We start from the raw sequence: 27,589 nt of genomic DNA on the forward strand, positions 1-27,589 counted from the left end.
AGTCTGGCGCTCTCCGTAAGAGCTCTTGTGGAGCTTGTTCGTTAGTTTTGGTATATATTTGTGCACAACTAGATCCATGTTTTTGTCCAACTGGGAATCTGTGTGTAAAACTGAAAGGTAGATGTCCATAATGGAGTCAGAAAAATGTCAGAAACAATTCTTGAGTCTCCAACTTATAAACTGCTAGGTATTTTCAAGCAAGAAGCAGATTTGTTTGGTTTTGCGTATGGTTATTTTAATGCCAATGCATTTCGGAGCGGGTCTCCTTCTTCAGGGTGTTAACCACACTACTGAATTCAACTTATTCTTCAGTTGCAAACAGTCATTATGATGAATAAACAAATCAAAGGTTTCAACAAAGGATACATTAGTCCCATATGAGGGAAATCGCAAGTCAAATAGGGTTCAAAAAAAGATTTAGGGCATTACATAAACCCATGTATGTTAAATGTCACCGTCCACCATTTTGAAAATAATGATTCAATATGTGATAAGTAAGTGAAAATGTACATACCCATTAATGGTAATTCCCAATAGTCAGAAGAATGAGGAGGAAAACAACAACATGGCATCCTTATTAGAAAAATATTCCTTAATGGTTGTGTAAATGGACAAACAAATTCACAGTGCTGTGTATGTCTGAAATAAAATCAAATTACCTTCGTAATTTCTTGTGGTGCCTACACCATTTTAGAGTAGAAAACTCTGTACATTCAACGGTTCACCTGCAAGTGTTCTAAACAAAAATAACAAATACTCAATAAAATGCTACTAGTCATTAGAGAAAACTTGTGCGTACTATTGTGTACCTTCAAGCAAGGATTCGAGGCTCACCCGTTTAAATATACTCTCATGTGTTCTCTCAGTCTGTGGCCGTTCTGTTAAGAAATAATGTATGGACCTTATTACTGTACGAGCGTCATATCAACTCTCTGTAGCTGTTATTCAATGAACGGGCAGGTTGTGCTTACCCTGATGTTCTGTGGTTCTGCAGCGCGGAGACTGTTCAGCGAGCAAGCGTCGCGTAGAAAAACAAAGATTAAAATTGTGTACGGGTTCCTATGGCAACCCCGTTCAGCGTGTGCTATCACGTGGCGCGTAGCCTGCGTAGCGACGCCTCGCGTCCCGCCTCCCCATGGAAACGGGGAGACGGGACGGTCAGGGTGTCCATATATGTTAAGTTACGTGAGTTGAGAGAAACATTCTTCCTCTATTTGTTCTAATTACTTATGTATTCTCATTGTTACAGCGTTTTGTCGGGGATATGCTCGAGAATGTCATAACACATGTTTACATTATTAAACTCGCGTTCTTGGTGAATTCATCCCACTAAATATCATCTTCATCATGATATGTATACAAAAAAGGTAATAATGAGATGAGGCTCTCGTCAGAAAGGAAACTCGGTTTCCCTCTCTCGACAGACGCCCGGTTTCTGATGTGCACTTGTGAATAGTTGAAAACCTTACCGCAGCCAAAAGTAATGGCAGTGAATTGTTAATGCATATATACATAGAACAATAACCTTTTTTTTGTAAATCCTACTTAATGGCAGATATATTCCTTGTTGCACTAATACTTCACTTAGATATTACATTGCATCAAAGAAAATTAATTCAGAGAAAATGATCCCATGTTAGTGTTTCCCTCATAACCATGCGATCACGAGCATGCTTATAAAAAGCATGCCCAGTTGATCTCTTCATTCATTCCTCGTGGGGTTAGGCATCCCAAATTCTCAATACAATAACATTCCCTCCTGTCTAATTTTGTTTGTATGTTCTCATGAGGATCATTACTTTGAACCACTTCCAATACCATAAATTGAATTTGTGTTAAATTGTGTCTCCCTTTGAGCCAATGGGCCACATTCCGAGTCCGGCGGTAAGTAACAGTAATTACCGCCATGGCGTAAATACCATGTACGATGTGGTTGGAAGGCGCTATTTCCACCATATTCCGACTTCGCGTGCACGAGTATTCCGCCATGGCGGTAAACTCCCTTGCGGCATAGCGCAAAAGGTCCCGTCAAACCCCTTACCGCCATAAACCTAGACGTATTTAACACCATCGCCTTCGATGGAATCCGTAATTAGCGGAGACCGTAATTTACGCTAACTGTAAATTACGGCCACCGTTAAATACCGGAAACGGAAATAACGTCATCGCACAGGAACGGGAAGCATCACGGCGGCCATATTTAAAATCACAATCCATTGCAATCCTCTCCATACAGGACATACAGGACTCCATACCGGACTCAGATCGACCAAATATACAACAGAGAACATCATCATGCCTAAAGTTCTGAAAAAGGGCGCTGCGCGCATCCGAAAAGAAAAATTCACCCAGGATGAGTTACAGGTCCTGGTCGACACTCTGCATGAACATGCAGATATCGTATTCTGCAGCGACATGCGTAGGCCCACCATCCTCAGAAAGAAGGAGATATGGGAGTTGGTCGCACAGAGGGTGAGCGCCGTTGGGAACACCCCCCTCAGCACAACGCATTGCCGCAAACGCTGGGATGACCTCCGTCTCAGGGTGCGGGCCATCATGTCAGCAAACCGTCAGCAGGCCCTGGAGACAGGAGGAGGCCCAGGCTCACCCATTAAAATGATGCCCTGGGAGGAAACATGTGCGGAGATGATAGGCACAGAAGCCATCGAAGGTGTGGGCGAAATGGATTGCGGTGATCCCTCATCCGCTGATGCAGGTGAGTGTCATGAGTCCAAACAGTACATGCATCCCTAATGTAATTCACCGCAAAGGGCCGGCCAAAGAGTCACATCATGTTTGCTTCGTAGCCCCCCCCCCTGCAACCATGTCGTAACAAGTGGGACCCAGGATGATGTCAGGTGCAAGGCTGACACCCATATTGGCCATGCCACACAGAAAGCTGGTCAATGTCACTCACCACAGTACTCCGCCAACATGATTGACCCCGCCAACAGTATGCTTTTTACCATCCAAGCCAAGTTCACTCATCGACCAAAATATCACCAAGACGCTGCTCTCCCAATGTGTTACCATAGGCTTGAAGTCATGATGACCCCCAGATCATTGATCATGCTGTCTCTCTCTTGCCCCCCACAGGTAGCGGTCATGAAAGTGAGGAGCAGGAAGGCTCCCGGCCAAGTACCTCCCGGGACAGGGGCAGGGTACAGCGCATACCTGCTGGCAGACATAAGGCCCATACTACACCACCTGCTCCAGCAACCCCCATGGAGGGTACACAACCCCCACCCGCGCACCTGGACATGGCTGCAGTTCCGCCGGAAACATGCCCCACGCTGCACCCTGAGGAATCCAGCATGTCAGGGGAGAATGCTGCCATGTGCCTCCTTAGTGTGCCAGACAGCCCCACATCCTGTTCCTTGGTCAACATGGAGGAGACCAATGTCTACAGCCCTGAGTCACCATCGTACAGCCAGGTTGCACACAGCGACTCTGGGTCGAGTGATGGCCCAGGTCTCACAGGCGAAGGGGTAACACCTGTCTCACATCAGCCCACTTCCCCTGCCGAAACACCTGAGAGGCCTGCAGGCCCAATACCGAGCCTGCCAACCACATCCCCCACATCGGCCGCAGAAGCTGTGCACTCCCAGAACCTCACGGCCATGATTGAGGAGTTTCTCCGGGACAACCGGGAATCAGGGTTGGTGCATCACAATGACCTGCAGGCTCTGGGCGAGGTCAACACTACATCCACAAACCGGCTCTGTGAGGTGCTCGGCAGGATTGCTGATGCCCTGGAGGCAGCAACCCCCAGACCTCAGCCCCAGCAGGAGGAACCACCCTCCCAGTGCTCCTCCACGCAGACCAGCCCAGTCTGCAGGTCACAACGCACAGTGCGAAAATGATTCCCCAGGCTCGGGGAGTGCCCATTGACTATGAAGCCACACACATGTGGCCTATGTAGTATTGATGGGACCATTGTGGGGCTGTTGTGGGGGGAGGGTGAGAAGGGTGAGGGTGTGCGTGGGAGTTGGGGGGGAGGGGGGTGAGGGTGTGCGTGGGAGTTGGGGGGGAGGGGGGTGAGGGTGTGTGTGGGAGTTGGGGGGGAGGGGGGTGAGGGTGTGCGTGGGAGTTGGGGGGGAGGGGGGTGAGGATGTGCGTGGGAGTTGGGGGGGAGGGGGGTGAGGGTGGAGGATTATTTGTACACGTTTTCACATGATTATACAATACACAGTTTGGTGTATCCTGGAAAACAGAGTGGACATTGATCATTGTGCATGTGTCTTTTAATGTCTCACAGTGCATGTAGTACATGTATCCCCACACCCAGTGCCCAATGTCCTGTCATCCTCACCCCCTCAGCTGACTTGTGACTCAGAAATATTGGTCAATCAATGCTTGTCGCACGTGACGTCCCTCCTGTGCATCGGCCCCGTGATGCTGTCCTGCCATTCCTTCCTCCTCCTCCTCCTCCTCCTCATCTGGTGGTAGCAGACCCACGTCAGGGGGCAGTGGCACGTTCCGATGGATGCACATGTTGTGCAGCATTGCACATGCCATGGTGATCTTGGCCACCTTCTCATGGCTGTAGATGAGGGCCTCACCTGACCGGCTGAGGCAACGAAATCGTGCCTTCAAAAGGCCGAAGGTCTGCTCTATCACCACCCGTGTACGGGTATGAGATCTATTGTAGTCCTCCTGGTGCCTGTTTTGTGGGTTGCGGACCGGGGTCATGAGCTACGGCTTCAATGGGTAGCCAGCATCACCTGCATGAGAGTGGAATGAAGGTAAGTGTTCGTGCAATCATGGTGGAGAACTGTGCTAATCTGACATTGCAGCAGGTGTTCACTGGCCATGCACACATGTCCCAGGATACAGTCACCCCATTACATCGTACAATGGTGTTGACTGTCCCACCCTTATGCATCTCTCTACCCCACCCTTTACCACCCGGGTGGAGTATGCTGACAGCCTACTCACAGCCCCAATGGACTGCCATGGCCCATTCCGGTTACTCACCAAGCAGCCAGGTACGTCGTTCAGCATGTCGCTCCATGTAGCGTGGTAGTGTAGAGTTGCGCAGGACCAAGGAGTCATGAGTTGATCCGGGGTATCGGGCATTGCATTGTGTGATGGCTTTACTGGCATTACACACCATCTGGACGTTGATGGAGTGATATTGCTTGCGGTTGCGATACGGCACCTCCATGGCATGGGGAACCACCAATTCTACGTGGGTGCAGTCGATGGCACCTATGCAATTTGGCATGCCTGCAAGTGCATGGAAGGCAGCTTTGGTATCATATGTCTCCTGGGGAGACCGGGGGAGGCATATGTAGTCCCTTCTGTGCTTGAGCAGGGCATCGAGCACTTGGTTGAGTATCCGGGAAAATATGGGCTGTGAAATGCCATGCATGTGCCCCACTGTATGCTGGTAGGTCCCTGTGGCAAGGAAGTGGAGCACAGACACTACCTTTAGTAGAGGGGGGATGGCAGTGCTGATTTCTATTAGGCTCACTATGTCGTTATGTATCAGGGCCACTATGGTGGTTATGGTGTCCCGGTCAAGCCGGTACAGGGTGTATATCTGCTCTGGTGTGAGGTTGAAGGGGTGGGTCTGATGCGTGGAATTGGGGGCTGACGGCGTGGTAATGGTGGCTGCACCGGTAGGGCATGCTGGGCCTGTCTCTGCCTCCTTCTCCTCCTGTGTATCCTCTGTGGTGGGGGCTGTGGTTGCTGTGGTTGATGTTGTTGATGTTGTCGTAGTTGCTGCCTTGCAAGCAGGGCCTCCAGCTCCATGAATGCTGCGAGAATTGGTATCATCTTGGTGTGGGAGGGGGTGTGGTGTGTGGGCGTGCTCCTTTTGTGCTGTGCCTGACTCTATGGACTCCACCTGTGCTGATTGGGTGCACCTGTTCCTCTTTCTGGCACTGTTCAGGGTTGTTAACACCTTCTCTGCGATGCCGGTAATTACGGCATGGCGTTAAGGTACTTTGCGCCCTTGTGGAGCCCATTTTTACCGTGTCCGCTTTACTTGGGATCAGCACTGGTTAACGCCTTAGCGTTATTTCCGACGTGGTGTCTCGGGCACGCGACACTGGTCCGCTATTTACGCCGTCGTACTTTACGGTGGCGGTAATTACGGTGTGATGGGTCGGAATAGTCCACGGCGGAAAAGGATGGCGGTATTACTTTACCGCCATCGTTTTTCCATTAGCGCCGGACTCGGAATGAGGCCCAATGTCTTGAGACTGCAGAGTTTGAGTTCTTATTTCGTATACACGAGCGATGCTCGTTCCAGCGGAGCTTTGCTTTTCTCTGGGACTGACCCACATAGAATTGTCCACAGGGACACTTAATGCCATAAATGATGTTTGTTGTGTCACAAGTGGCAAATGATTTTAGCATAATCTTTTTCCCGGTATGGGGGTGGTTTATGGTCGATCCTTTCAGCACATAACGGCAGTTACTGCAGTGTAGACACGGGAAAGTTCCAACGCGTTTTGTGTCTGGTTGTTTCTTTCGTTGTCTCGTTTGCACTAGGAGGTCTCGAAAGTTTCTACTGCGTTGATAGGCAAATGTTGGTGGTTCTTTAAAGAGTTCCTCTGTTCTTTGGTCGCAGGATAACACTTGCCAGTGCTTCTTTATGATCGATTTAATACGACTACTTTGTGTTGAAAATATGGTGACAAATACCAATGGTGGTTCAGTTTTCACTTTTCTTGTAGCTGTTAGTAGTTCGTTTCTGTTCTTTTGGTCCACCTCATGTTTTGCTTCTGCTATCTCTTCCTGTCTGTATCCACGTTTCAAGAACTTCTCACCCATTTCGTGGAGTTCTTTGTCATAATCCCTCGGATCACTGATGATGCGTTTTACTCTAAGCATCTGGCTGTATGGCAGGTTTTTGATTAAGCTTGGTTCGTGGAAACTTAGTCTCTGAAGTAGATTGTTGCGATCTGTTGTTTTTGTATATATGTTGGTCTTGTATTCATGTTCCATAGATTGCACATTTACATCAAGAAAATGGATGTTGTTCCTGGAATGTTCATGAGTGAACTGGATTCTTTCGTCGATTGTGTTCAGATATGCAAAAAATTCCATCAGGTTTGTCTCTGTGCCTGTCCAAATACCAAATATGTCGTCTATAAATCGAATCCAAATGGCCAAATGTGGCTTCCATCTCTGATGACTTAGTATATGATCTGACTCAAATTTATGCATGAATGTGTTGGCATATGAGGGGGCCATAATGTCTCCCATTGCAGTTCCTGTTATCTGCATGTAAAACTGATTTCTGTATTTGAAATAAGAATGTATCGATATGAAGCTTAATAAGATAATGATGAATTCCTTGTTTGCTTCTATGTCAACCCCCAACTTTACCACCCCTGGCCCTCACTGCCCTCCCACAACCAGCAGTGTAGTAACACCCACCCAAGCCAAGGGCAATGACGTGCCAGACCCAACTAGGCAACGCGTGCCCACCTGGCCAACAGGGCACAACAAATAACAGACCGCCACATTGGGCGTGGCAACTGCAGTGGGGGTTGCCGCTGCCGTGTACCCAGCCTAGCTTATAACTTGGTGCAAAGGCACCACAATACATACAACGGCTATTTATATCTTGATTGCAGTAGAAGCATTATTATGCATGTAACAGGCGGAGAGAGAAGTAACAGTGATTACCACATGAATGGTAGTTATCAGCCTGCAGGGGGGTCTAAGCCCCGGGCACTCTGTTCAATAGCCCAATAGTGTTAATGAGGAGCGGGGCGACACCCGCCATAGGCTGGGATGGTCCCAGTATATAGTGCATTAGGCTCAGTTGGTTGACCATGGTGACGGATCAGAGGGGAGGGAGGATCTGCTGTCAGTGAGCATGGTTTCACCCGATTGGTCACGTCACTGGTAACGGGCTTCCGCCGCCTTACTCATTGTCCATTAGGTCAACCACCGGATCTCCAAGTGGGATCTGTGCTTCGATGAATTTCACGGCTTCATCTGGGACCGTGAAAAAGTAGAGTTTATTGTGCAAGGTGAACTTCAAGCGTGCCGGGAAGAGCATTGCATATTCGATTCTCCTTTCCTTTTGCATCTTTTTCACCCCATTGAACTGCCTGTGCGCCATCTGGACGGACCCCCACTGAGAAGTCTGGGAAAATTCTGATGATCTGCAAATCTAATCTCAGCTCTCCCTTCTCTTCTGCTAGCCGAAGTATGTGATCCCTGTCTCTATAGCTGAGGATCTTGGCAATTATTGTCCTGGGAAAATCACCAGGTTTAGGGCAGGGGGCAAGCGCCCTGTGTGCACGTTCAATCTTAAAGAATGGGTAGAGCTGCGGGGTGTCTAAGAGGTCCTTGAGGAGATTATCCACAGCCAGTTCCATCTTACCCTTGAGGGCGGACTCCGGAACACCCACAATGCAGATATTGTTCCTGCGAGATTGAGATTCCAAGTAGTCACACTTGGCCTTCACCTGCTTCATATCTCGCATTAGTCCTGCAACCGCGGTCTGTACGGCGAGCACCCCGTCCTCATTAGCCCCAATCCTGGTCTCCGCCTAAGATATCCTGGTCCCATGCTGGTCCAACTTGGTTCTCACGGAGGCCACATTGGCGTTGATGTCGTCCAGTTTCTCGTGAAATGAGGTGAAGTTCTTTGCCATAGATTTCATCATCAACGTGAGGTCGGGCTGAGGGGGGTTTGGGGGAGTATTCATGTCATCTTGGTTCGAGGATGAGCCCCCCTGCTCAGGTCTGGGCGTCGACTATGTGAATTTGTCCATAGTCCCAGTCTTGGTGGCCCCTCATGATCTGTTCGACATTTTATGGGTGGTTGATGGTGTAGGCAGGAGTGGGCAGATGTGGCCCACATAGACAGAGGGAGCAAGTTCTCACAGCGAAACCCATGTACCACCCACAAGGAGGAGGGGGTAAAACCCCACCGCAGCACCAGGGGGGCCCACCGTGGGAAGAGAGGCCGTGGGGGCGGAGAGGTCATGAAGCGATACTGAGAAGTGGGTGCAGGTTGTATCGTTGGAGAGTAGAGGTGCTCCGGGTAATTGAGTCAGGCAAAGGGGTCCGGACAGGGGGCAGTCCAAATCAAATCAGGGTCTGAGACCAGTGGAGCAGTGCCCCAGCTCGTTAGTCTATTGTGGAGCTGTGGGCGAGCCACTGGATATTTGGTGCAAGTTGAGGGTACAGGACCAAGAAGAGTATAGCACTTATGCAGGAGCAAATCCTGGTAGAGACTTTGAGGGTCTTGTGGTGTCAGCGCAGCGCCAACCAGCCGGGTGACCAGGAAGGGCGCACTGCCTCAGTGACCATGGGCGCAGAGCCAAATGAAGGTGCGAGCATGCCACAGAACTCCAATCAGACCATTAACAGAAGTTTGGGCAGCTCCTGATTCAATGACTTAATCAGTGTATGTGTCCATCTGCGCTGATGGGCAGCCCATGCCCCAAAAAGCTTGATTTTAGCAGGAGTGCTGGGGGGCCAAGGCCAGAGCACCGGGAGCGAGCGAGCAGAGCAGCACCCCCCCGGATCACACAGCAAAGTCCGAATCTCAGGTAGCTGGTGGGGGGGGCACGCGCTTATACAAAGCGAGGGGCCAGCTCAGGCCGGAGGCAGAAGACAGTGAGGCCAGGCAGCGGAGGGGGGGAGAGCAGTGAATAAAGCGGGTGGCCTCCCGACTCCTCACCTGTGGCAGCGACAGACCTGGTCACGATGTGGGATGGAGAGAAGGGCAGCGGGGGGCCCCTCCGCGGGCAGCAGGCCAACCCCCCGCCACAACACAGCAGGACAGCCAGGCAGAAGGGGCGCGGGGCCGGGGTTCACTCCACATCAGGCGGCTGCAGCAGGAAGCAGGCGGGCCCAGCTCCACGGAGCCCCGCAGACAGGGGCGAGCAGAAGCAGGCAAGCCCCACGGGGTGAATCGGAGCAGAGCATATGGTCTTTGACACTGGCAGCTCCCAGCTGAAGGTAGCGGAATGCGGCTCCAGGAAGCAGGCGGTGGCCCCCCGACGGGCACTTGGCGTCTCCACGCGGCCAGGCGCGAGGTGGGCAGGGAGCTGGTCACACATTGGTGAACAGGAGACCGGCCACAGCAAGGCCGCAGGGCTCCGAATTTCCTTTAAACTTCGAGCGATTGTAGCCCCAGGCTTTAGCTACAGCAGGAGTGAGGTGCAGGTAGCGGGCAATGCTGGAAATCGCTGATGATGTTGGATTAGCAATGGCTGGGCACAGAGCTCAAATACTAAGCAGTCATTTTGCAGGCTGCTCCACAGCGCCCCCCATTTGTAATTATACTTTTTAAAGGTTTGTTTTACTTTTGATTTTCCCAAAATTGCAAGCATCTACACAGTTGAGTAAACACACCATCGGCCCGAACCCATTGACATTATGGCAAATTCAAGCAGCTAACCAAGTGCGATATTCAAGCAGTCTAATAGGACCACCTTTGTAAATGATCACTTCAATTCCCTTTAAACATTGTACAGTTATGGCTTCTATATTGTTCAGCCCAGCTAATGTTAGCATTGCATTCAGAAGTGGTGTAATTTGTTTTCTATAAGTCTCCATCATATCAAATACACATTCTCCTTTCGCCAACCATTATTGCGTAACACATATGATCCATTAAAATCTAACAGTGCCTTGAATGCTGTGGTTAAAACTTCAAATATGTAGAAAAAGGTGTAACATAATATAGGAACAACATTAAATGGATGTCTGCTATCAGATGATGCTGTGAAAGTTGCACGTGTTCTCAAATCACAACCGTAGGCTATTATGGATCAACATGTTGTTCATTCGATTTGCTGATTAGCTCATTTTACTCCATTTGTCTTAACCTCTTTTCAACTTTACTCTCTCCTGTCTCCACGCTGCTGAGAGTGGTGAAAGTATACACATTTTGCTAATTATTGTGACCCTCTTGCATATTGGACAAGCTACTCCTGCAATATCCTGGCACTATACCTCTGGCTGAAGGCAATCACTACACCTGCCCTTTCCTGTCTCTCTTGCCAAATGCTATTTCAGTCACCTACAAGAGGGTTGCTTGCTGACAGAGCATGTGCCTCACCATAGCATCCTTCTCTGCCATGGGGTTCAGTTCTGTGGCATAATGATCATATGACAACACATGCAGTGTTTCCATTCTGAGGCATCATACACTCTCTCTGTACCTTCCCAAATGTTATCATACCGGCAAGGCTACCACCACCAATAACAAGGAGCTGTGGTGGCAGTATTGATGGTGGGAACAAAGACCTGTTGATGGATGATGCCTTTGGTGCAGTAAGCAAGGAGGATAGAGGTGATTGTGCATGCTGAAAGGGAGAGGGACTGAGGGAACATTGTGAGTGTGTGAAAATACCCTGCAGACACCCAGTCACTGATGTCCCCACTGTTGGATGTTACTGTGGAATGGGATCAATAGAAGCTGACGTGTGGATTCGAAATAGTCAGACACTACTTCTGCAAATACCAGCACTTTTTTACCAGACCGCCAACTTGGAATGAGGCCCAGTGTGTGGAATTGTCTCCTGACAAGGGTGTAGAAACCCTGTTTTTTTGTAAGTGTATTGATTAATAACAAGATGCAGATAATTCTATCTCTGAAAGGGTAATCTGTTAATCAGATTATCCTTGTATGAACTCCATCTCAAAAGCATAGTGCAAACGTGTGCCCTGCTGCATCAGTAGCCTAATTTGCAGTGCCTGCTGTCCAGTGGCACAGAGCAGATTCAGATGTCAGAGGAGCACATCTGAGAGCTGCAGAGACTGGCAAGTGTCTGCAGCGCAGATGCTGCATTTAAAGTATGCACCCCTGTGCAAGAAACTCCATAGATAAGAGAATATAGACCTGGTGGCAGTATAATATATACATATAGGCCATACCTAAGTTATGGTATGGTAGATGGATTCCTAATAACTATTACAGCTACACCAGTTTGATATCACACATGGTCACCCCTGTGAGCCAGCTCCGATGTGAAAGAAGTAGAAGTATGTGTAGTCTCCCAAGACAGGCTGCCCTTGCAACTGCTAGCAGGACTGAAACCTTGGTGGTTCTCTCTGTTTATTCCTTTCTGAGGGCAGGTAACACTCTCCATGGAAATACAGCCACTCCACAGGAAGCTGCCCTGGGAAACGTAATAAAAGGGCATACCCATTCACAAACCTCACACCAGGATGCTGCCTATTTTTTTTATTTTTATTTTATTTGTATATAATCATTATAGATTTTTTTTTTTTTTAATTTTGAATTGCTAGTAGAACATCTCGCACTGTCCTGCGTGTCCTGAAGGACGAACAAAGTTCTAAAAGAAGAAAAAGAATTGATCCAAAGGTATCGGTGGAACATTGCATTGGATCTGCGTCTGGAGGAGCACGTTAAGGATGTGTTTCATGATGTTCATTGTGGCTAACTGCCATGCCAGTTTATCACTGTCCAGCAGTTTGTTCCAGCACGATTCTTCATCTCGAAGGGTAACATTTGTGAAGATGTCCTTCAGGTATGTGCAGCGAATATCTGATGTCGCAGGACAGTTCAAAAGTAGGTGGCGTATAGTTTCCTTAGCCGCGGCAGAATTGCAGAAACGGCAGTAGCTGGTCAGAGATAATTGTCTGATCGCCAGAATTTCATTGGTTTCCAGAAGATTCAATCTGATTTTTAAAAAGTAATTTCGTGCTGATCTGTTTGGAAATAATTTCAAGTACGGTTGAATAGAGTCTAGTTTCTTGGAGAAGGGAGGAAGGTGGCTAGTAAGTTTGTCCTTGGTAGCAAGTTTGTTGGTGTCGATCCAGCCAGTTCTTTGATTTGTTTGGTAACTCCGACTGGATTGTTGATTAGTTCTTCTGTGTTGCAGGCGACTGAGTCCAAGATGGACAAGACTTTGGTTTCCCATCGAGTGAGCATTTGACAGCTACCCAGTTGAATTTCTTCGCCTATCAACTGACAAGCATATGGGGCATCTTTCTGTATGCACTTCCGATACAGCAAGACACTGTTACAATCTGTAGTTGATTTTAACGAAGAGAGAGTTAGTTCACGTCTAATTAATGTTATCAGAGTTGTTTTTGGGAGACCAAGAACTGATCTCCAAAAAGTTGCTTCTAGTTTTGGCCATCATTCTGGTGGAAGGTTCGGCATTGCGTCGACGCCATATGTCAAGGATGGTATGACTTTCTTTTTATAGAAGTCTGGTACAGGTATGATAGAGAATCTGCCGAATTTGATGTCAATGGCTTTCCCTTGTGTGGCCAGTTTGGTAGTTTTAGCGTGTAAGGCCTCTTGCATTGCTTTTTCTCTGTGTGAGCTGTCTAAGGTAACTCCAAGATATTTGAAGCTTGAGACTTTCTCGTTGGTGGTCGAGCCTAGTTTTAGAGATAATGTGGCTTTCTTTTTTGCAAATTTCTCGATAACCATCATTTTTGTTTTTGATTCGTTAATTTCCAAATTTTTTGCCATCATGTATTGCTGTAGGTTGTGAGTTGGCGTTGTAAGCCTATTGGGGTGTTGTCCAAAAGGATTAGGTCGTCAGCATAAAGTAGACGACTGATCTGTTCTCCTCCAAGTTTAGGGGGAAAAACTCGAACCGTTTTTTCAGATTCTTGAAAATCGCCTAGGTAGGACCAAAACAAGGCTGGGGCCAGAGGACAGCCCTGTTTAACACCTCTGGCCGTTGTTATTTCTTCTGTTAGTGCTCCTTGCTGGTTAAGGCGTACCCGCATGGAAGTGTTGGAGTAGAGAGCTCTGATTGGGTCGAGTATGTCCGGGGGACATTTCCATAGGGCGAGTTTCTTCCACAATCTGTCGCGATCTACTTTATCGAACGCCTGTGTTAGGTCGACGAAGATAATAAATAGACGCGGACGCCCCTCCAAGATTTTGCTTTTGAGAGCACTCAATATCAAGATGTTGGCGTTTGTCCCCAGGTTCTTTTTGAAGCCAGTTTGTAGCTTATCTTGGCAAGAAGCTTCGTTGGCCAAAGCGGTGAAGTGCTTTAGGAGTAAGGACCCAAACATCTTGCCTATTGGGTCGAGGAGGGCTATAGGGCGATAATTGACTGGGTCAGACCTGTTTTCTTTTTTATAGATAGGCACTACATTTGTGCATGTCCACGATGGTGGGATGGATTTTGTGGTGGAACAGCGTTTGAAGATTTGGCTCAAGAGAGATGCCCAGACTTCGGGATGGGATTTCAAGTCGAGGTTCGTAATGCCGTCAGGTCCAGGAGCACGTGATGGTTTTAACTTTTTGATTAAAGCTACAATGTCTTCGATATTGTCCAAGCAGATCCAAGAGGTGTCGTTGTCATCCGTCAAGGGAGTTATGGTTGTAAGGCTCTTGAAAAGGGTTTGAAAGTGAGCTTCCCAAGCCGATTGGCCAATACCGTTCAGTTGACATGGCCGAGCACCTGGCGCTGTTGAGTGGAGCAAGGACCAGAAGTCTCTGGCGTGGTTGCCAGTAATAGCCTTGAGGATGTCTTCCGCATCTTGTTGGTAGAGCTTATGGCGGTAGCCCCTTAGCCAAGATTTGTAGTTTTTGACGGCAGCTTTGATGATGACAGAGGACTGTGGGAAGTCAAGTTTCCGAGCTTGTCTTTTTGTTTTTCTCAGCTCTCTCTTTTTTTCGGTGACTAGTTTGTCATTAGTATGTTTTTGATCTGATGTTGATGACTTCCTTTTTCTTTGTGGGACTCTAAAGGTGGTCAATAATGGTGTGTAGTCCACATCTGTCCTGGGAGATTGATTGCTGCGGTCTTTGTATAGGGCTGTTATGGTAGTTATTGCCTTCTCATTTATCCTGAGTCTTGTTCCTTGCGTGGTGACTTCAATGTCTGCGATCATGATGTGGTTAGTCGGTGGGTTTGTAGACCAAGTAGTTTCAAGAAGGTTATGATCGCTTTCCCTTGCTTTGATCACTTTGAAAGAATTGATGTGAGGTAATAAAGAACGTGATACAAAGATGTGATCAATTGTGGAGTTTGATTTCACTCTTTCCCAAGTTGGTAGTCTGTTTGGGTTGGAGAAGATTTGATCCAAGTTGTCAAAAGATCTGGAATTCATAAGGTTTTGCCATTTGGTTCACCTTTGGTCAGTTGGTAGTTTTTTCAATTTGAATCCCTTTGCGTTCATAGGGGATTAACAGTTGATGTTGAGGTCACCACATAGAACTACATGGTCCGGTTGGTGTGTGACTTGCACCCAATCCAACTCTTGTTCAATTGTGTTGATAAATTTCGCACATTCAATGGTAGCTGGGTTCCAATAGATAGTGACGGTTATTAATGTCTTCGTCAGTATTTTATTCGATTCTCTATTTCTTGTAATCCAGTTTAGCTTTACTATAAGCATTAAGTGATTTTCTTTTAGCTTTTGTGAATTGATTAGGCCTCGTCCACTGCGGATCGCGATAAGAAGGCCCACTGTTGGACGGCCTAGAGGGCCCTTCTTGGCCAGCACTGTATGAATCTCATAACCGTCGAGGACTGGAGGGTGAAGAAGCCATGTCTCCTGTAGACAGATAATATCGTAGTTTCTTAAGTTTGTGGAACCTTGTGCTGTAAGGTGAAGGAAACTTCGAGTGTTCCATGAGCACATTTTTTATTTGGTCTTGGACGTTTGGGTTCCGACAGTCTGGTGTGTTGCTGTAGATCGTTTTCTCGAATGGCTATTTTTGTTGGTTTAACTTTAGGGCTTTCGGCAACCAAGACCAAAGGGAGTGCAGAGACGAGCTTGAAGGTGGAATTGTTTCCGCAGGGTGGGACACGTTCTGGACTATCCTTTGAAGCTTTAGGTCTTCTTTTGGATGTTTGTGTCTGGCGAGCGACTCGGAAGCTTTAGTTATCTTGAACGTTGGGTTTAAGTTATCAGAACTTTTTGCAGGCCGAGTGATTTCTTGTTTCTGGGCCGTTTTACTGGTGCTCGGTTTTCGGTCCGAAACGGTAGTGTTGGTTGATTTTTTTGGGGAAGAACGAAGTTTTTGGCGTGAAGGTCGAGGATCTTTGTTTTTCCGATGATTGCATATTTTGATTTCTCTCCAGGATTCAGTAAGGTCGTAGCCCATTATTAGGAGTTCCTCCAGGGCAGATTTTAGGACGTTGTTAGTTGTTTGTGACGCTATATATAGATGTGAGATCGCCCTGGAACCCTGATGGCTCGGGTCGACAATCTGAAGGTCGGCTGACTTCACTGAACGGAGTTTCGGGATGTAACTGAATAAGTCGATAACTGCTCTTCTATTTAATATCACTTCATCGTAGTTCCCAGGAATCTGCTCTAGTTTCAGTATCCATCGTATTTGAGGTTTTGAATGGTATTTGGCAGTTTTTGATTTGAAAGTCGTCCTCGGGACTTCCTTTGTGGGGACTCTTAATGGAGATTTCTTTTTCTGGACTTTAGGCCGGTAAGTATGAGGGCTGCTATGCGATCTGTGGGTCTGTCTTGCTGGCTGCCGATGAGAGTGATTACCGCGTTTTTCTCTCTCTTGTTTTTGGGGGTTGAGTTTGGGTGCTGCCGAGGACTCTCCGGGTAAATGGTCTTTTGAGTTGTGGTTGGTCGTAATCACTCGCAGTCTTCGTTCTTCAAGGGTGAGGAAAGGGGATTCTGTGATCTCTATTTCTTTATTGGAGTTTCTTTGTGATGATGCAAGAATTGTGGTGGAGTCAGATATTTCTTGTAAATCCTGATTAGAAATTGTTGATTGGTCTGTGATGTGTTGAGTAATGTTCATCATGTCCTCGTTGTACAAGAAGGCTTCTACCCCTCTAGGGGAATGATTAAGTGTCTCACGTTCGACCCTAATAGCCTCCCGGGTGTCTTTTGCTTTCCCTTTCAGTTTAGACGGGATTGTGGAGCCCTTTTGGGCGGTTATAACTTTTGAACTTGCTGGATCTGGTTGCTGAAAGATTGGTTCTAGTGCAACTGGTCCTTTTCGTTTGAGGTTGACTTCTATCACTCCTTTTGGCGACCTGATTTTTTCTGTCAAGAGAGTTGATGAGACAGTTATATCAATAAATGGAAGATTTTGTGTGCCTTCTGAGTTTGTTTGTGGCCTGTCCTGGGGAGTAAGAAACATGGATGAAACCGGTTTTTGAGATAGTGGCATAGATGGTTCTTGGGTTGGTTTGTTCTCGGCTGCAAGAATCTTTGATTCTAGGGCAGTGATATAGCCCTCCAGACAAATTAATTTGTTCAGCATTGAAGTTTGAATCGATGTGTGATCTTTCATCGTATCTCTGATTGTTTCGTACAGTTTGACAAATGGGTTGAGGGCTATCGATAATGCTGACATCAAAGTGCAGGTGTCAAGCTTTTTTGGCTGTGAATCGTTCGAAGGAGTATGACAGTGCGGGATTGGTCTGCCTATAGTAGGAGATGGTGGTCGTGTGGTTGGCATAGTTACAGCTGATAGTCTTCTGGGGGGGTGGTCTGAGGAGTGTCTTTTTTGATTATTGTAGTTGTCTAAGTTTGAGTAAAAGGAGTATAAGGTTTTCTCAAACTGGAGTCTGTTTTTTTGATTTTGCAGGATACTTGCTTCCAAGGTCTTTGTCTAGAGTTTGTGGAGTGGGTCTGTGAGACTCTCCTAATGACGGTGGTGAGGTCTCGAGTGCCTGTTCTTTGTGATTGGTACTGCCACTTGGTCGATGTGTTGATTCGCAGTCGAGCGACAGGTCTTGTGGCAAAGGTTGAATGGGGCAGATTAGGGTAGAGACGACTTGCTTCGGTGGCGTCGGAGTATTCGGAAGAGGTGTGGGACTCTCTGTCTGTACTTGCTCTTGGATGTGAGTCTGTGGTTGATTTTGAACTCCCTGATCGGTGATAATAGGGGTTTGTTGGGGAGACAGAATAGAAGTTGAGATTGGAGGCTTTGCAATGTTGGCACTTGGTGACGAAGGTGTATAAATGGGTGTTGGTGGTAGAGCCGGGTTTCGGCGTGCTGGACCTCCGGATCTTCCGACGTAATTTGTGGGATTAATGAAGTCACTTGGCCTGAAAAGTGCCATTTTGTCAGGTCTATATTGGGGGCTAGCCTATTAATTTCTTTTGCAAGGGAAAAAGAAGATTTTCGTTGGGTTTGTATCAGCCTGCGATGTTTACGTGGTGGTGTGATTGCGTCGGCTGCCTCGAGGATTTCAGCGTCTGTCAGTTCTTTACACTTCTCTTGAATGGCTTTAGAGTGCTTATGGAAAAAGTCTGATAGTAATTTCAGGGGGCGTTGAGGTTTTTTGCAGCCCTTTCTTGTTCCTTTGGGGCCTGCCCGAGGCGTTTTGGTGGAATTGGCCTGTTTAGGTAAGCATTTGGCAGAGCTCGTGGGTTTCACTTGTTTAGTTGATGGGTCTGAGACAGGGGTTTTTCTTGGTTAGATCGTCAAGGGGCCGAGGTCTCTTTTTTTAATGTTTTCAGGTGATGTTGCCATGGTTTCCTGAGGTAGAGATAGACTTGGTGCAGTCATCACTTTTTCTTCTTGATTTGAATTGTCTGGTGGCAGGTTGGAAGTATTTTCGCTGTGAAATGTTGCTATTGCCGTAACTACGGCAAGAGGTGGCGCTGCAGTAGATTCAGTTTTGGTTTTGTTTGCAGGAGTCGGTGTCTCCTGGCCCGCTCGAGTGCTCCTGCTCTTTCATCTCGGGACATGGCCTCCCAGAAGGACCAGGCAGCGGGACTTCTCTCCCCCCGATGAGAGGACAGACGAGTCACCTTCTGCGGCGGTCTCTTCCGGTTCCACCATCCCCATCTTGTGCCTCTCCTGCCTCGGTGCCGCCTGCCCGCTCAATGCCGTCTCCCCTCCGGGAGACCGCGGAGCTGCGGCCGCGGCAGGGATGAAGCCGTCCAGGACCTGTGAAGCGTCAGGAAGCGAGGGCTCGGGACTCAAAGCGGTCCCCCCTCTGGGGGGCCGCTGAGCGCCGGCAGCGGCTGAAGAGCCAACACACGCCCCAATGGAAGGCCGGGTGGCACGGCCGGGGAACTCAACGTGCCCCCACCCCTCGGGGTGCTGCGGAGCTCCGGGAAGTGTCGACCCGGCATGCAGGGGGACGGCGATCACTGCAGGCACGGAGGTCAGAGGAGGTTCAGTGGCGCAAGCACCCGAGGTTGCGACATTTACCTCGGGTAAGTCAGCTTCATGTTGATATGATGAATGATTATTGTTGGTGAAGCGAAAAAGCTTTTCAGTGTCTTTTTTGTGAGGGGCTCGAGCGTTAGCAGTGCAATGTCCTTTTCCCAGGTGTACTGGTATGTTGAGCCCTGGACTCGAATGGATATGCTGAACGGCTGTTGTTTCAGTAGGAGTAAAAGGAGGATGATTGAAAGTCTGTGTGAGGGGTGTAGTTGTGTTTTTGGACAACAACTTTGCATTACTTCTTAGACAGCGGCTTGTAGAATCTTCTGGGTCCAAAAGCTGTATCGTAGATGGTGAAAGGACGGCCGGTCCCGTCTTGCCTGGCATGACTGCAAGACTGCCACTCACCACCATTCTGCGTCCGCTCCGCGGAGTAAATGAGGCTTTGTAGTGTAGGGTGTAGCAGGAAACACACCTCCAACAATAGAGCTGAAGAAAAGACTGGTGGTGGGAGACTGCAAGACTGCCACTCACTGCCACTCCGCGTCTGCTCCGCGGAGTAAATGAGGCTTTGTAGTGTAGGGTGTAGCAGGAAACACACCTCCAACAATAGAGCTGAAGAAAAGACTGGTGGTGGGAGACTGCAAGACTGCCACTCACCGCCACTCTGCCCATTAAAGGACCTATGATCCAATTGAGATGGAAGGGTGGGGTTACTGGAGGACATGGCACCATCTTGTATTTGTCTGCTTTAATATGTCCTTCCTGTTCCCTCTACGTCTTGTAGCAGAAAGCACTTTGGGTGTGATGTCAAGAGGCAAAGCCCACTGATTCCCAAACCAGGGATTGGACTGCTAGAGCAGCCTAGCTTTAGTCCAATCACATGTAGGCGTTTGCCTTTAAAATAAGTGGTCTCCCACTCCTTTGAATCATCTCTGGACTTCAAGAAGATTATGTTGGACCTTGTTGGGAGAACAGTCCTTTCAAAATGCCTCCAATTGTGAGGCGAAGGCAGGTGTTCCAAGGCAGAAGCAAGCTCTTTCCCCTAACCATCCCCATGCACTATTGGGGTGACCTGCTGTTGGAACAAGACTTGAATCACTGACTGCCACACTGCTGCCCAAAACCTCAATGTGTTGAAGGAATCATGGAAGGTGTGTGCCAGCGTCCCCCGTGTTGGGAGCTTGAGAAAAGGACTCACCTTGTGCCTCAGACACAGCTCCAGAGAGGCAAGACAGCCAGGTTTCCTGTCATTTATCTGTAGAGCAGCTGCAAGCCTTGACTCGAGTATGGTCAACCCAAATTAAATAGACAGGAGCCTGGTGAGCTGCCATTGACACTCTCTGAACATCAAACCCCTGTCCTGCACATTCAAACCTGTTCGCTGGTACACTACACCATCTGAAAGCACATTGTTGCCTTTGCTCAAACAGCAGACTGCTGCATCTGCACTGCTTGTACTGCTGTTCAGATCTCAAGCTTCTTTAACGCTGATTCAGTCACAAATTGAAATGATCCTGGTCTTACTCACAAACTGCGCCCTTTGAACCCCAACATTGAACAGACTCGACTGCACATCCCATCATCAGCCCGATTGCCATTGAACCTCAACTACCAAACCGAACCTGATGAGGTCCATGAGGCACGGTGCATGATTAACGTTTAAGAACTGCAACTTTCAGTTTGACCCCGCTTTGAAATCTGCTTGTCATTGGACATTCCGACTTCTGCTTTTTGAGCTACATCAAACAGACAAACAGGCCCAAGAAGCATGGTTCACCGTCATTGAACTGCCAAGACTCTTCAAAGGTATTATTGATTGATATCTGCCCCCCTAGTACATTTTGGGCCCTGGAGACTGGATATGTCACATTAATCCCCATTTGCAACTTAAGAACATATGCTCTGTACATTGTGTTCTTTATTGCCTTTCCCCCTCCTGTTTCATTAGACAGATTGCTGCATCTTTCCATATTGCATATTCTGTGTTCTTTCTACAGCAGTGGGTTTTTATCTTACAGTGTTTTCTAGTTAGTTATTACTGTACTTGGTGTTTTTAATAAAAATATATAAATATATATTTTTATAGAAGCTTAATTGGACATTTCTATATTTTAGACGGCTATCCACGAATTTGGTTGCTACTGAACCACATTCACACCCCTCTGTAGAGTATAGCCTTGCGCCAGCCTACGCTACCACAAAAGGCAAAGGACATTTCTTGTAACTGTGCCTGTTTTACCTTTATGATTGTGTTGGCTCTTGGTTTGTGGAAGTGGAAGGGCTGAGGAGTGTTGTGTGGGGGTCTAGTTGTGTGGGTAATGTGAGCACCGTGACTGCGTCATGACGCTCACGTGCTCCTTTAATAAAAGGGGCTCTGCTGGCGCTGCGAGGGCAGAGCAGCAGAGCCCCAGGAAGTGACAACTCGTGTCTGTGTTTTCCTTGTGTGAGGGCCTGCCACGTGGACTTGGCCTATTGACTACCACGGCCCGAGTGACGTCGGAGCCGCGGCTGTGGAAACGGGGGGTGACACCCCCGCACTGTGAGTCTGGCACCCGGTGACACTGGGCGCTGTAGGGTGCTCCCCTACGCGAGGTTCGCTGGCTGCTTCCCGGCTCGCCTCACGTGTTGAGGTGATCCCGACACCATCGGTGGGCTGCCCCTGAGGTCGGAGGTAGCCCACAACACTGGCGACGAAGGTCATGCCCGCCGTTGGATGCTCACGGCGGGTGGACCAAGATACTCGCGCACACGTCAGTGTGGGGAGCCGGTGGAGGCAGCGGAGGGCTTATTCCATAGGGCGCGGCTGTGGCCCCGCTGCTCTCCGCGTCTCTGCGGTCCCCCCTCCCCCATCGTCGTCGATAACCGGAGCGGCCCGTGAAGGGGGCATGGTCGCATGGCGCGCCCCAGACAAAGGAAGGGGGCGGAGCCTGTGTATGTCCGTGCCCGCGGGGTGTGGCCGTGGCTGCCCGGAGCGGCCCGTGAAGGGGGCGTGGTCACCCTGGACAAAGGAAAGGGGCGTGTCTTATCTCCCCGGGCCGTGGAGGTGTTTTGCTGGCTCACGGAATGTTGCTGGAAGAAGAGCAACTCGCCTGCTACAAGGGGACACAGTAAACCCCGGGGCTTTCTTGCTCCGCTTTGGGGGAGAAGGGGTAGCGTCTCCATCTGGAGTGCTCGTGTGCCCCGGGGAAGCAGATGCGAGACAGCACTGCTAAGGCCACCAATGGGATGTGCTTCTGTCCCTGACCAGTGAACACGTTCACAAGGATACCCCATGCTGACACCCCAGCCAGAAGCCCTGAGAGGCAGCGGCTGCCCCGGAGCAGGTGGATGCCTCCAAAGAATCTCCTCATAGAGGGTCAAGCTACCCACAGTCCAGCAACGGCAGGCATCCATAAACACCGGTGACTGCATTCGGCATACCCAACGGCATTCAGCATGTCGGACGACGAGGGGACATGTAGGGGTGAGCTGGCATCAATACCCCATTTCGATGTCATGGGTGTGCCTGCAAGTCTGGGGGCCAGGTGGGAGCCTGGGTGGAGAACCTGGAACTATACTTTGCCGCGGTGGAGATCAAGGATGCAGCTAAGTGCCCGATGCTCCTGTACTCCGCCGGACTGGCTGTTCAGAGGTTGTTTAAGACACTAAGGCCAGCGGATGTGTCCTACGGCACTGCCATCACGGCCCTGAATGGGTACTTCCAACCCATGGTCAACCAGGACTACGAACGGTTCAGAACGAGGTGTGCCAGGCAGGAAGAAGGGGAGATCCTCAATGCATTCCACGGCAAGTTGCGTGGCATTGCACTGTCCTGCGATCTGGGATACCTCGAGGAAGCGAGGTCAGAGCCCAGATCATCTACGGCTGCAGCTCCACCAAACTGCGCAAGCAGGTTCTGAGGGACCCAGCGCTGACCCACGATTAAATACTGGAGCTTGGCCGGGCCCAGGAACTGGCAGAGGTGCGGGCCTCGGCCATGGATTCCTCTAGACACCACCTAAAGATGGAGGTCCCCATGCAGCGAGTGAAGGTTGAGGAGGTGGCCGCTGTCGTTAGGTGGCCAGGAGGAAGAGTGATGAGGAGGGGAGACTGGCCGAAGAGAGACCCCAAGGCCACCATGTGTCATCAGTGTGGGTGGGATCTGCCACACCCGCAGGACTGCCCGGCGATGGGACAAATCTGTGGAAGGTGCGGGAAAGGAGACCATTTCGCACAAGTGTGTCTCGCTCCAGCCCCAGCCGGCATCAGGGAGCATCAGGGGGGAGTGAGGTGAAGGGGAGAAGGACTCCCAAGGTGGCGGCGGTCCAGGTGGCGGAGATTTCCCGAGAAGCACCGTATGATATAGGGGAGGAGTACGAAGAGAATATATTCTTCTTGTCCTGCAGCGGTGCAGGGGGCCAGTTTGATCCCGGGATTTTCTGAGTTAGGGGACCCCGTCATAGGGCCCCATGGTGCGGGTACTGGAATACACCTGTTTGTTTTGCGGTGTCAAAAATGTTTGGGTTTGAGTAGTGGTTAGGTGGTGCGCGGACTGGAATGCACCAAATGTGTGAGTAGCGGTTAGGTGGTGCGCGGACTGGAATGCACCAAATGTTTGAGTAGCGGTTAGGTGGTGCGCAGACTGGAATGCACCAAATGTTTGTGGTGGGTTTTGTTTGATTTTTGTTTGGTTATAATAAAGGAGGGATGTTGTGTGGCGGTCTAGTTGTGTGGGTAACGTGAGCGCTGTGACTGCATCATGACGCTCACGTGCTCCTTTAATAAAAGGGGTTCTGCTGGCGCTGCGAGGGCAGAGCAGCAGAGCCCCAGGAAGTGGCAACTCGTGTCTATGTTTTCCTTGTGTGAAGGCCTGCGACGTGGACGTGGCCTCTTGTGTACCGCGGCCCGAGTGACATCGGAGCCGCGGCTGTGGAAACGGGGGGTGACACCCCCGCACTGTGAGTCTGGCGCCCGGTGACACTGGGCGCTGTAGGGTGCTCCCCTACGTGAGGTTCGCCGGCTGCTACCCGGCTCGCCTCTCATGTCGAGGTGATCCCGACACCATCGGTGGGCTGCCCCTGAGGTCGGAGGCAGCCCACAACAAGGAGGAGCTTTAGCCTGTATTCAGTCGTGTACTCCTGCAGTGTAGAAGTGAATTCATTACACACATAAAATATTGAAAAACGCAGACAGAGAACAGGCCCCCATTAATGTCATGGATTGTGTGGTTGAGGGGTAAGGGAATGCTCTTGCATACAACAGCTAAGGTACAGTGCAGAAAGTTCTCCGTATGCGCTACCTTTCTGTATTATCCAAAATATCAATAACTAGCCTGAGATGGGCCATATTCTTGCAATTTTTGTTGAATTGCATGATGCTTTATTCTATTGCTTTTGAAACTAAAGGCCAAATGCGGTCATTGCCTATTATTCAAACAGAATTAACAAAAACAGAAACATACATTTACCAACGTCAACAGCACACTTTTGATCTATGTTAAAGCATTTGTACAGTTCCGGTTTTTGATATGGCTGATGATTTTGGTTTTGGGTTTGGGTTGCTGTGGGGCAAGAGCACCCAACTGATATTGATACATTTACCTCATGCAGAGTGGTTGGTACCATACGTGGCTTCTTGCAGGTGTGTGCCTGAAGCGTGGGTGTATGTGCAAGGATATTATTCAGGGATTCTGTGTTCTGATTACTTGCACTGGACTTCGTTTTTTCACCTGGAGGGGCCAAGATTTCTCTTTTACCCGCTGAGTGAAGACAGGGACTTAGTAGTTGGGTGTTAGTTTCTACTCCGTCGGCGTTGGTATGGTTGTATAAGAATGCTTTAGGTCTACTCAGCTGAGTTAAAAGATATAGTTCACAAAATTCTTAGTTTGACAATTATTTGTTTATTTTTTCACTGTCCATCGTCTTTTATTTTTCATTTTTTAAGAGATTCTTATTTCACTCTACTGTCCTCTGCACAATTGATTCCCAAGATATATTGCCATTATTTAATATATAATGCCAAATATATAGTACTCTGTGTGCATGCTACCCTGAGTACTATGTACCGTTGGAACAATAAACCACAGGGCCACTTCAGCAGCCAAAAATGCCAAGCCTTACACAGCCCAGGATCAGATAACTAAAAAACAACTACCATGCCCTTCTCCACAAGGGAACCCAGAGCAACATTGAAATACTTTAATTTATATTTAGCGACGTATCGCCAACCTGCCAGCACCTAACCAATCTTATCATACACCACAGGTACCTACCTATCAAGACTAAGGAGCACCGACTCCCTACTCCTCACTCGCCAAGCCAGCAAGGGGCATAAACAGCACCACCTCAGTGCACCTCGCATCAACCCCCACCTAACCAAGGATGCAATTCAAATAGGTGAGCCCCAACCCCAGCCTTAATAGATCACATTCACATCTCTGCTCCATTCTGTCTATAAACCCTACTAACACTTGTTCAACAACTTATTTTTTCTTTCTTTTAAATCCTTTACCCCATGACCAAAAATTCCTGCCAAACGATATTGTTTGATTTACATCTATGACTGTGATTTTGCTCACAAATGTTAAACATCTGAATTAAACTGCTTTCATTGTACACTAGATTAACAAATGCAATGTTACATTTCATGTTTCCCATTATGTCACTCGGCCTCAATTTTGAATCCACCAGCTCCCCAGAACTCACTGTGCACACCACACCAATGGTGAACATGCAATATGATATTGAATGAATTTCTTTTAAACCATGGTAGCCTTGATAAAGACCCCACGGACGAAACATGTTTCGGCACCACACGTTAATCAATGTCTAGATTATCCGGCACTAGATGAAATAGTGTCAATAAATCCTGAGAAACACCACATGTCCATCAATATCAAATATATTTGGCATTATATGTTAAATAATGTCAATATATATTGAAAATCAATTGTGCAGAGGACAGTAGAGTGAAAAAAGAAACCTTAAAAAATAAAAATAAAAGATGATGGACAGTGAAAAAATAAACAAATAATTGTCAAACAAGGAACTTTGTGGACTATGGGCCTCATTACGCCCCTGGCGGTAGGGGGTTAATGGGGCCGGTAGAGCTTCCGGCCCCATTATCCCCCTACCGCCTCATTACAAGGTCTGCTCACGGGACCCGCTGAGGACGCCTGGTAGAGCCAGGCATTCTTAGTGGGTCCACGAGCAGACCAGGATGCTAACAAACGACCCGTCATTAATGGGCCCGTTGTTAGCATCATCCCCATTCCAATTGAGCCCTATGGGGGCTGAAATGGGAATGGGGATGTACCGGGTCTGGGTTCCTTGAATGGGGAAATACCGGGCCCTCCAAGGTTGGAATGGCCCGGTATTTCCCCATTCAGGGAACCCGGACCCGGTACCCGGAATGGGAGTAGCCATGCCGCAAAAAGCGGCATGGTAACCTCCAAGGTCGTAATGAGGCCCTATATCTTTTAACTCAACTGAGTAGACCTAAAGCATTCTTATTCAACCATACCAGTGCCGACAGATTAGAAAATAACACTCAACTACTATGACACAGGCCTACTAGCTTCTACCGACAGACTGCAGTTACCACCAAGAATTAAAAAAACAAAAACAAAAACAAAGCGCAGCAACCCACAGTTCCTAGTGCTCTCAAAACTCTCCCATTTACTGAAGACAGGGACTGTTTGCTGTTCTGCATTTCAAGAGTGGGGTGCATTGCACTGTGGCCTCCTTACCAGATGAAGGATAGGCACTCAAACCCCTAAAAATACGGAATCTTTGATAATAAGAATTTGCAGATGAAATCGCAGGGGTTCTGCCCAATGACCTTCATAAATCATTATTACATATAGAAACACGTATTATCTTTTTTTAACATTTTGGACCACAACATATTTAACTTTCAGGTAACAAAGGCAAGCACTGTTTTTCCTGGACTTTATTTGCTCTTCAATATTCCCACTCACAGGTAGGTCACACCACTCTGCTGTACGGTAGCTAAGTGCACAATATATATAAACATTTGTGACACAGGCTGTGCTGCCATGGCCCTTTACCATGAACATTGTAGAAAGGCTATGTGCATACATTTGTATTTTGCAGGTCCCAAGTCAGGGTACACAAAATTACTAATTGGAATGCAAGCAGTATATCTGATGTACAGTAAGCTTACTCAGTAATCTTTAGAATTGGTGGTCTGCAACTTGTGACTCTCCCAATGTTTTGGACCAAAACTTTCATCATCCCCAGGGATGATGGAGGTTGTGGTCCAAAACATCTCAGACAAAGTTTGCAGATCCCTGAGAGTAACAATGTGTGTTACTCTGGATTGCATACAAAGGGATACACATAAAACTAATAACAAGCTGTGTTTTCAGCTATCCGCAACCAGCCTGCTAATGCTGCTGCTTGGTGACACAGAGCAGAGACATATTATCTAATGCAGTGGCAAAATACCTGCAAATGGATATGATGGTGATCCTTTTGTTTCCTGATGCAACAGCGGCCCTGTGTCTAACAAATCAGATGGTGATAATAAACGACTTGAGGCTTCATTACAAGTATG

The sequence above is a fragment of the Ambystoma mexicanum genome, chromosome 6p (genome assembly GCF_040938575.1).
Source record: "Ambystoma mexicanum isolate Mex_15411 chromosome 6p, UKY_AmexF1_1, whole genome shotgun sequence".
Taxonomy (NCBI): Eukaryota; Metazoa; Chordata; class Amphibia; order Caudata; family Ambystomatidae; genus Ambystoma; species Ambystoma mexicanum.